At 36.5% G+C, this 8,783-nt stretch overlaps 1 long non-coding RNA gene across 2 annotated transcripts; it reads left to right on the top strand.

The window, feature by feature from the left end:
• Nucleotides 1–2,129: 2,129 nt before the first annotated feature.
• LOC140578760 (uncharacterized) lies at nucleotides 2,130–8,568 on the top strand. Of its 2 annotated transcripts, none has more exons than XR_011983039.1 (3): nucleotides 2,130–2,229; nucleotides 4,050–4,104; nucleotides 8,449–8,568. It is a non-coding gene; the product is annotated as an uncharacterized lncRNA (long non-coding RNA). The 2 variants fall into 2 exon arrangements; XR_011983040.1 differs by lacking the exon at nucleotides 2,130–2,229 and adding an exon at nucleotides 3,330–3,925.
• The last annotated feature ends 215 nt before the right edge of the window (nucleotides 8,569–8,783 follow it).

Genomic DNA, 8,783 nt, shown 5'->3' with positions numbered 1-8,783 from the left:
TTATTTAAAATAATCTTTAAGACTTTTTTCAAAAAGCTTTTCAACATTAGGTCTGTTCTTGCCTTTAATATTATAACACAGCCTTTTTACATCTGTTTAGTTGCTTTACTAACACTTTATATATAGCATTTAAAGGTTTTTTTTCCCTCTCATTTGTATAATTGGCTTCTTGAGAAATTTACATAAAGAACTTTTTTCAAGGGTATAACAGCTAAATCCAGCAAAACTGTATGCTGTTGATGCATGTCCCTCACCACTACGCCATCTGCTGACCCACAGACACTATCTTGTAATGCAGGTAGCAAATCATGTACAAACACGACGACATGGCGTAAAAGAAAAGCGAAATATAAACTCGATGCAGTACTACAACAAAGGCTCATTACCATGCTGGGGACACGCAGTGTGTCAATTTACATCTTTGGCAAGTCTCTACTTGATCAGTCTTGAATGTTCATCACTAATAACTAGAGCAAATAACTGACATTCACATCTGTAGGTGAATTTTCTGGTGAAAATTTACGGGTGTGTTTGGCTTTATTAAAAATAAAACGTTTCAACTATTCCGAACTGATTTAGCTGAATAATTAAAGAAGATGATTCATGTTAGATTATTACAATCAGTCTAGGAGCAGTTTTAATTATTGTGCAACAGTCTAGTTCAGTATTATGATATGGCAGACACCGTTAAAATGTGATTATTTTATATTTAGATATATGCGTTTAAATTATACACAGACAAATACATACATACATACATTACACTTTTTAAAGGAACTACAAATTGTTGTGACAAAAAAGTGACAGGGTTTATATAATACGGCCAAACGATCAAAAGCAATAACCACCGTCTGAATTACAAATATTACAATGAGCGTACAGTTTACAGGGCTAGTTTGCGGGAGACACGATAAAGTCCTTCCCGGAAAACTGACATGCGCTGTTACTGGTGGGCAAGTTAAAATACACATTTTATTATTCTACTCTAAACAAGCCAATCAGCGCTCATCTCGCAACAGGTGCGCGTCCCTTAGACAGAAATGAACTAAGAAATTAGGCGAAGAGTTTTACAGACAACCTACGGTTTGCTTACAAAAACAGCTGAACACGGACGCCACTGCAGGCCTGAAAACTGCTAACCTCGCATTCGCATTTCTCAACATTTTTAATGGAGACTCGTAGGAGCTTTACTCTATCGTAATCTTTTGAGGTCCAGGCGCATTTAAACTCTGCACTTATTGATTTAAAGAAAATATTTGGTCAATTTAGTAAATTGTAGAAAGGCGTATTTTAACCAGACCAAATGACGTCTGAGGTATAAAATATTGTAGTCTACTAAATGTTAGAACGCAAAAACGGCCTGATGTAACCTCACCATTCCTCCATTCCTGGACGTAGTGTCATAATCATATGATAAATAAAACGTTACCTATTCTAGCAGAGCTTCGCAACAGAAATAGCAGAGACTCAAAAGGCGTTGGAGAAATGCATGTTAACTACCGACGCCAAAACTTGACGTAAAAAAACAATAGAAAAAGAAAAAAAGCAATAAAACTGGTCTGATACCAACACATAGTAGTGGTTTGGATGTAATAATTAATAAATATATAGGCCTGTGTGGTTTACATGAGGTGTATACATTAAGTGATGTCAGTCTTTTGTAATACTAAAACATACACAATATACGAACAGCTGTTTTGCTCTTAGAAAACATATTGCAGAAATTTATCAGACTCTATCTGCAAAGACACATTTTGACACATCGATATATATATATATGTGTGTGTGTGTGTGTGTGTGTGTGTGTGTGTAAGCTCGGTAAATAGATAAGGAACCTCCACAATTACAGTAATCTATTGAGCTACTTCCAAAAAAGTAGTCAGCTATCCGAGGCACTTCTATGGTATTTGCACGGCAGTCACTACCCGAAATAAACTGGATTCAGTCCGCTTTCTGGAGTGGCAATAAAGGCACCAAGCTTCAAGTCGAGCGGAAATCCCGCCCCACGTGGTTTTCACTCAGATGATGTAACCGCTTTCCAAATTTAGCGTGTCGCCGATGCCTCCGAAGTTTTTTCTCTGGCGGAGACCGCTGTCTGTTACGTGATGTCATGAGGATCCTGTTATTATTGTAAACAGAGTGGCTGCTGTCTAATGCCGCTCTTTGCCGAACCGGAGTGTCCGCGGCTCCTTTGTTCGACACGCCGCACGAATCGCGGCGAGAACTCGAGTAAGGCACGGTACGCTGCGGCTTCGCAGGCAGCAGCAACAAAGCATGTGGGATGCTCTAAAGACCGATCGATTCATTTTTACTGTTTACATCTGGCGTACGACAACTAATCGCATGCAACGTATAACAAAACCGGCACCCCAGTCGTCCTGGCTCTGCAAACTGCCTTGGAGAGATGTTAAATTTAGAACCAGGCTGAGCCCGATAATGACACCATACACGAGTGAGCATTCAGTTAAATGAACCTAAATCAAGATGTAGTGTCATTCTACCAAAGGACAAGTAAGCGACTAAAATATAGCCAACAGCGACAACAAATATTCTGGTCCTACCAAGGTACCAGTACTTAAAAAATGCACAACAAAACAATAATGACATTAATCTCTGTTATATAAATATATTATGTATAACGGCTAATGACTAAATAGGCTATTATCAGCTGCCAGATACGTGTTCAAACCTATCAATGCGAGTGTTGTTCTTGTTTATTTCACTACTACTATAGCTACTACACAACTTGCTTGTTTACAGTTTTTAGGCTAAGGTAGTTTTTTTTTCTATAAACTAGAAGGTATTTTGCTGTAGTAGCCACCAGCTTGTCATCATCGCATGTACCCTGGCATTTCAGTGAGCAACTTTGTCGATTATACATTAAAACTCGAATTTTTAAATACTTTTATTTTAATTAAAAGACGACTCCCGAACAAATGCTTCATTCGATGCATATGGAAATGCATAGGAAGAGTAGCAAAAGGCGAATGATAATTTGTTAATCATACTTACTTAGGCGCCCGATACATAGAAAGCGCTGTCCATCCAAACCTGCACGTCGACAGCCGGCTGCGATGACAGAATTAAATTCCATTCTTTAGATTTCTGTATGGTCGGCACTGAACGCGCCTGCTTTTTAAATGCAGTTTCAGCAAGCTTCAAGGAAGTTGTCCTTTTGTTCCAGTATTTATACATTGCGTCAATGTTGCGAAAAGAGGAGGCGGAGCGGCGGCATTTCGAAAAAAAAAAAAAAGCAGAACACACGACCTCATACACAAAAGTAAAACCCTCTACCCCGAAAATTTTGGTGGGATCGCCGTGATCACGTGTTTCACGACAAATCACGGTATCTTCCACAACGGAGCACCCCAGCAGACTCGAGGACGCTGAGCACACGCCGCTGGAGAGGCGGTCTATAGGGAGTGAGAGAGGCGCACAATACCGGGCATATGGAGCAGGCAGTGAAAGCAGTGCGCCAACCAAGTCATCCAACCGCTATGGCTAGCCACTCGGCCTGCGCTATTAACTGCCAGTTAGAATCACAGGGAGGTTATGCAGGTTTTCGAAAATCCTTTCATGCATGGACAAAGCGCTTTGAGTCGATGAGTTGCACCGGAGCACGTAACCTTCTCACTCTGCGTTGTTGCATGGAAAGGAATTTGTGACGGACACAGGCTCGCGCTTAATCGAAAGTGCAGTAGCCTATATTGCTCCTGATTACAACTGAGTTGCATCAGGAAGTTTGCTTATCAATTTACTTACTTTAAGTAAACATTGTACAGTATACGGCGTCGGTATGAAGAGAAAGTTGTCCTGTTCATTAAAATGTGAAATGTTTTTGTCATGATTTTTCAAACTACTAATTGTTCTTTAAGAACACGTGACGCTGTGCGGAGTAACAGGTGGAACATACACCGAGATCGCCGTAAGCTAATGGGAAACGCCAAAAGGAGCGGATAAAAGTTGTTTTAAGATGTTTTTTTTTTTTTTTTGATAAAAAATTATGCGTTAATTAACTCAATATACTAACTTATGTCTTTAATTTACAGCGCGGTGCAAACATGGCCTATCAGATGAAGTGATCGTTTGAAATATATTATGAAGGTGAGAACACTTATAAGTACTGACATCGACAACGGCTGAAGATGCTTAGGTAAACACCGATAAATAAGTAAAACATATTCTTATTAATAAACTGACATTCTAAAGAGTGTTAGATTTACCTTATACAACGTTTGCGGGTGGCACTTCAACTTAAGCATTCTTAAAACCTAGATATTATGTTTTAACGATATTTATACGATAGGTAGGCCTACATATAGGCCAGGCAACAGCGATGTATATACACTGCAAAACAGCTGCATATTTGCAAAGCAAGTATAAAAAATAGCTATAATGACGTAATAATCCACTAAATATGTTATCCAAATCTGAGATAACGGTAGCATGCGGAGTTCAACCAACTGTGATAAATATATGCCAGAACATAACGCTTATTTAAAGTAATTTTAAATAGGGCCTATACCTGATCCCATTTACGATTAAATAGTTAATTTGTATGTATTTGTATAGTGTTTACACATACATTTTTTAAAAATTGGCCTATTAAGATCATTTGTCCTCTGCTGTATTGATTAGCCTTTTCGACTTCAGTATTGTAAAAGCGATTTATGCTGTCAGACAGGCTATTAGTCGCAGACTGAACAAATTAATACATTAGAGGTCATTGTCTTGAATATACATTTAAATTAAGCCTTTTATCAAGTACATTAATATAATTTTACACACACACATCGTATGTCTTTTTCATTTGGTAACGCTCTAACAATCAAATTTTATTCACCGTTGTACTGAATAGGCCTAACTTACTATAGGTTAATCTTACGATGCATAAGTATTTTATACGCTGACATTGTATCTAATTTACGATTAACAGTGATAATTTTGTTGTGTGTTAAGACTTTAGAATCAATCATCAAGATTTTGTTTGTAGATGAGACGTACACTTTTTCATGAAATTAAACTTGTAGAAACTACCTTTAAAAACTAGACCACAGAGAAACCCTCCTACTCATAGATTACTTATATTACTTGTAGTTGCGGTGAACTGACGTCATTTTTTCTGGAATTACCTTGTTTTTTGCGTGGGGAAACCAAAATACACTACAATAAAGACAGTCGTGTTAAAACAGCACAGCATTGTACAGTAGGCTATAAATTGCATTGTTTACCAGCAATCACGGTTTGTCCTAAATTACCCTGTCATTCACTTGAATTCTTAAATGTTTAATTTAACGTTTAAGATCATCTTGTTGTTTTGTACAACAACTTAATAATATATTATACTATTTGTACAACACTGTTGGAGTATTTGGCCGTAGGGACACGCTTCTTTGCCTCCGGAAAACTTCAGCAGAGATTTTGAAAGGCCGCTTCATTATAACGTCATTATTGTTCATTCTGTAAAACAATCATCTTTATGTACCATTGCTTTAATATTTATGTGCTGTGTTTCGTTAAGATGAAAGCCCATGCTTTATCGATGACGATTAGGCTCACTTCCAGACCCTTAACTAGCCGAATAAAAAGTCAGAAAAACTCCGTTACAAATCCGAATTCACTGCAACAAATCGCAGTAGGCAAACAGGCTAGAAATGACTTCGTTCTGAAAAACATCTGCACTTTTCTGTGAAGTTGTATTTTTGGCTGTGAAGTAGACGTTTCACTAATGAAATGTTGCCGGTTTAAGTTGTTGTAGCAACAGAATCAATATTGTGTAGTTTAACTCTAGTAAGCTGCAAGCTTGGCTATAAACATTATATATATAAAAAAACAATTTGCATATTATATACAGGACTATATATTTAAATTAATTGGAAGATCTGGAATTTCCAGACAAGCAAGTGTGGTAAATGTGTTTACTTTTACATAACGTATGATTTGCGTAGTTATAACAGTGTTTTGAAACTATATATAGCCTAAACCAGATAAGTAAAATTAAAAAAGTACGTGTCTTAACATTTATTAAATGATTATTTAAAAAAATTCAATCATTCCATTGCACACAAAAAAATTAGATATGATATGATTAGATTAGTTATATTTCAAATATTAGATTCGTCAACAGATGTTGCGCTGATATAATTCAGACACGATTTTCTTTAAATCTTACACTCATGAGGAATTATAATGGGATTTTCTTCGAGATAATGTAACTATAGATTTCAGGGACATCTGATTCTTGAGTCCTGAAGCCAATACAATAACTTTTGAAGGGAATTTGTGAAACATTTGCTACTGCGTTTTTACAAAATTAAACTGAAACAAAACGCTGGATCCTCAAGATAAACGTTACGATACGGGTTAAAGAACGACAAAACAAACACACTGCTTTAAGTTAGCGTAATGAGAATGAAATGCAAGTAAGAATTGTATTATAATTATAAGCATTGATATCGATGAGTAAAAAAAGTTTAGGTAGACTGTGTCGTACTTCTCATAAGCCTGGGCAAAGAGCAATAATGAATCATCGTCTTGTCATCTTACATTTAATTATATATAGGCCTATATTTTTTTTTGCGGACATCGATTGTGCAGATTATATATATATATATATATATATATATATATATATATATATATATATCTTAGAATTTAGTTTTGTTTTTAGGAAATACAATTATCAAATTACGGAGCTGTGAAATATTTACACAGACACAGAATATCCGTTTTCAAAATCTTATCTCCGTTCTGATACACAATATAGAACATTTGGAGAAGGTAAAATATCTGAGTTCGAAACCAATAATCACCGATAACAATTCAGACCAATAAATGTAGCTGTTTTAAAGGTAAGGTCGAAGGAAATCCACTCAGGCATTTGTAAAAATATTGCCTTTTAAAAATGGAATATTTAAATGGAATATTCATTTATCAAAATATCAAAATTTGATTGTTTAATGGGGGAAAAAACATTTTTCTGCCCGCATTACGCAATAAAGCCTAAACAGACGGCAGCCCAAACGTGTATTTCATCAAAATATTCGCCAGCATTATAAGTTATGTTTCAACGAGAGAATTTTATATTTAATTGCAATTTGAATTCCCCAAAAGAGCAGAAAATTGCTCGCTTTATCAAAGTAACATGTAATACCTGGAAATGAGGTATTACTGATCTGGGGTTATTTTTCTTTGAAAATTATTAATTGTTTTGATTTTTTTCCAAGAAAAAAATCTGTGTTGTTTGATGTGAAACAAAACGAGCGTGTATTCATCAGATCAAAAGTCCTGTGCGGACTGCAGCAACCCGGTTGAAGTGCGTCGAATGACGCACAAAAAAACGTATCGAGAGGTAAACTAAGGTCAAGTGACGTCAGGTCAAATAGGAAAAATCAACAGCACAATTACGCGGTGCAGTAATGGATGACGACTATGGCTTCAACAGTTGTGCAGAATGAAAAATTCTTCAGGTTAAATGAAATGGAATTTTTCTAATCATTAAACATAATTTTATAAGTAAGATTGGCCTGCTAATTCAAAAATGTTAATGCGCAACAGCATTAACATTCCAAAATGTGATTCTACCAGAGACTGCTTGATGTTATTCATTCATAAAAAAACACATCAAAAAACTAGTTTCCATTCTGAGAACACTCATTTACAGGAATAATATTATTGCCTTCACACATACATTTGTTACATATCAGCCTCCCGTAACTAAACCAAGTCAGGTAGGCCTATGTTACAGGCCTACATAATATTATGACACGTACACTTGTCAAAACAAAACCTAAGTAAGGCTGCATATAAACACTAGACTCATTTTACCATATCAAAGCAGCAGTGATGACATGTGGAGTATAATGTTGTCAGATTGAAAATGAGTGTTACTATTTGTATCTACACCTACACATGATGGCGTGTATGAATGTCTATAAAGAAGGACACATGCTGACCTTATGGTATTATTGTCTAAATCAAATGATGACTTTTTGAGGATTGTCCTGTGGATTGTAGGTTTAAATCCCTCCCACTATGTCTAATTGCAATACAAAGCACAGGAGTAACTTAAGATCTGGTAACTGATAAAATAAGATGTAATTTAAGGGAGGCTAGTACCATAGGCATGGACCTCCAACCATAAGGTCACTGGTTCAAATAATAGGAAAGGTGTTGTTGTAGTACCTTTAATGATATCTGGCTATATCAATGGGCAGTATAATGGGGTTTTTAAAGGAAGCACTCTTAAACAGCACTCTTTTAAAGGAAGCACTCTTAAACAGCACTCTTTTAAAGGAAGCACTCTTAAACAGGGATAGCACCATACCCAATATAAGGTTAGAAGTATTATCCTAAAATCATGAGGTAGGGGAAATGCTATTGGAGGGTCTTATAGCTGAAGAAGCTTAGGGTTCATATGCCCTGCATGAAACGTTGTGCTTCTTGCAGATAGAAAAGCTCTTTGTCAGGTCTCACCCAGTCAGCTGGACGTCAGGACATGTCTGCACACTCATGTCACTGGCTGTTTGGAATGACGGAGCTGCTGACCCAGGATTTGCTGGATGATCAAAGAGGCTCCTCCCATGTGCAGCATCTCCTGAGAAGGTTACTGGAAATCCAAGGCATTAACCTCCCAAGCTCCTATGATAGAGCAGTCAGAGCAAGGAATTGTGCCAGAGGTGAGGTGTAAACTTTTACATGTAGTGCAAAGGAGTACTTATTAAAAATAAACATAAAGAACATTGATAGAATATTGGGTTGTACAACATGTTCTTGTGGCAATC

The sequence above is a fragment of the Paramormyrops kingsleyae genome, chromosome 16 (assembly GCF_048594095.1).
Source record: "Paramormyrops kingsleyae isolate MSU_618 chromosome 16, PKINGS_0.4, whole genome shotgun sequence".
Taxonomy (NCBI): Eukaryota; Metazoa; Chordata; class Actinopteri; order Osteoglossiformes; family Mormyridae; genus Paramormyrops; species Paramormyrops kingsleyae.
The sequence above is the reverse complement of the archived record's forward strand: the minus strand, read 5'-3'. Positions and strand labels throughout refer to the sequence as shown.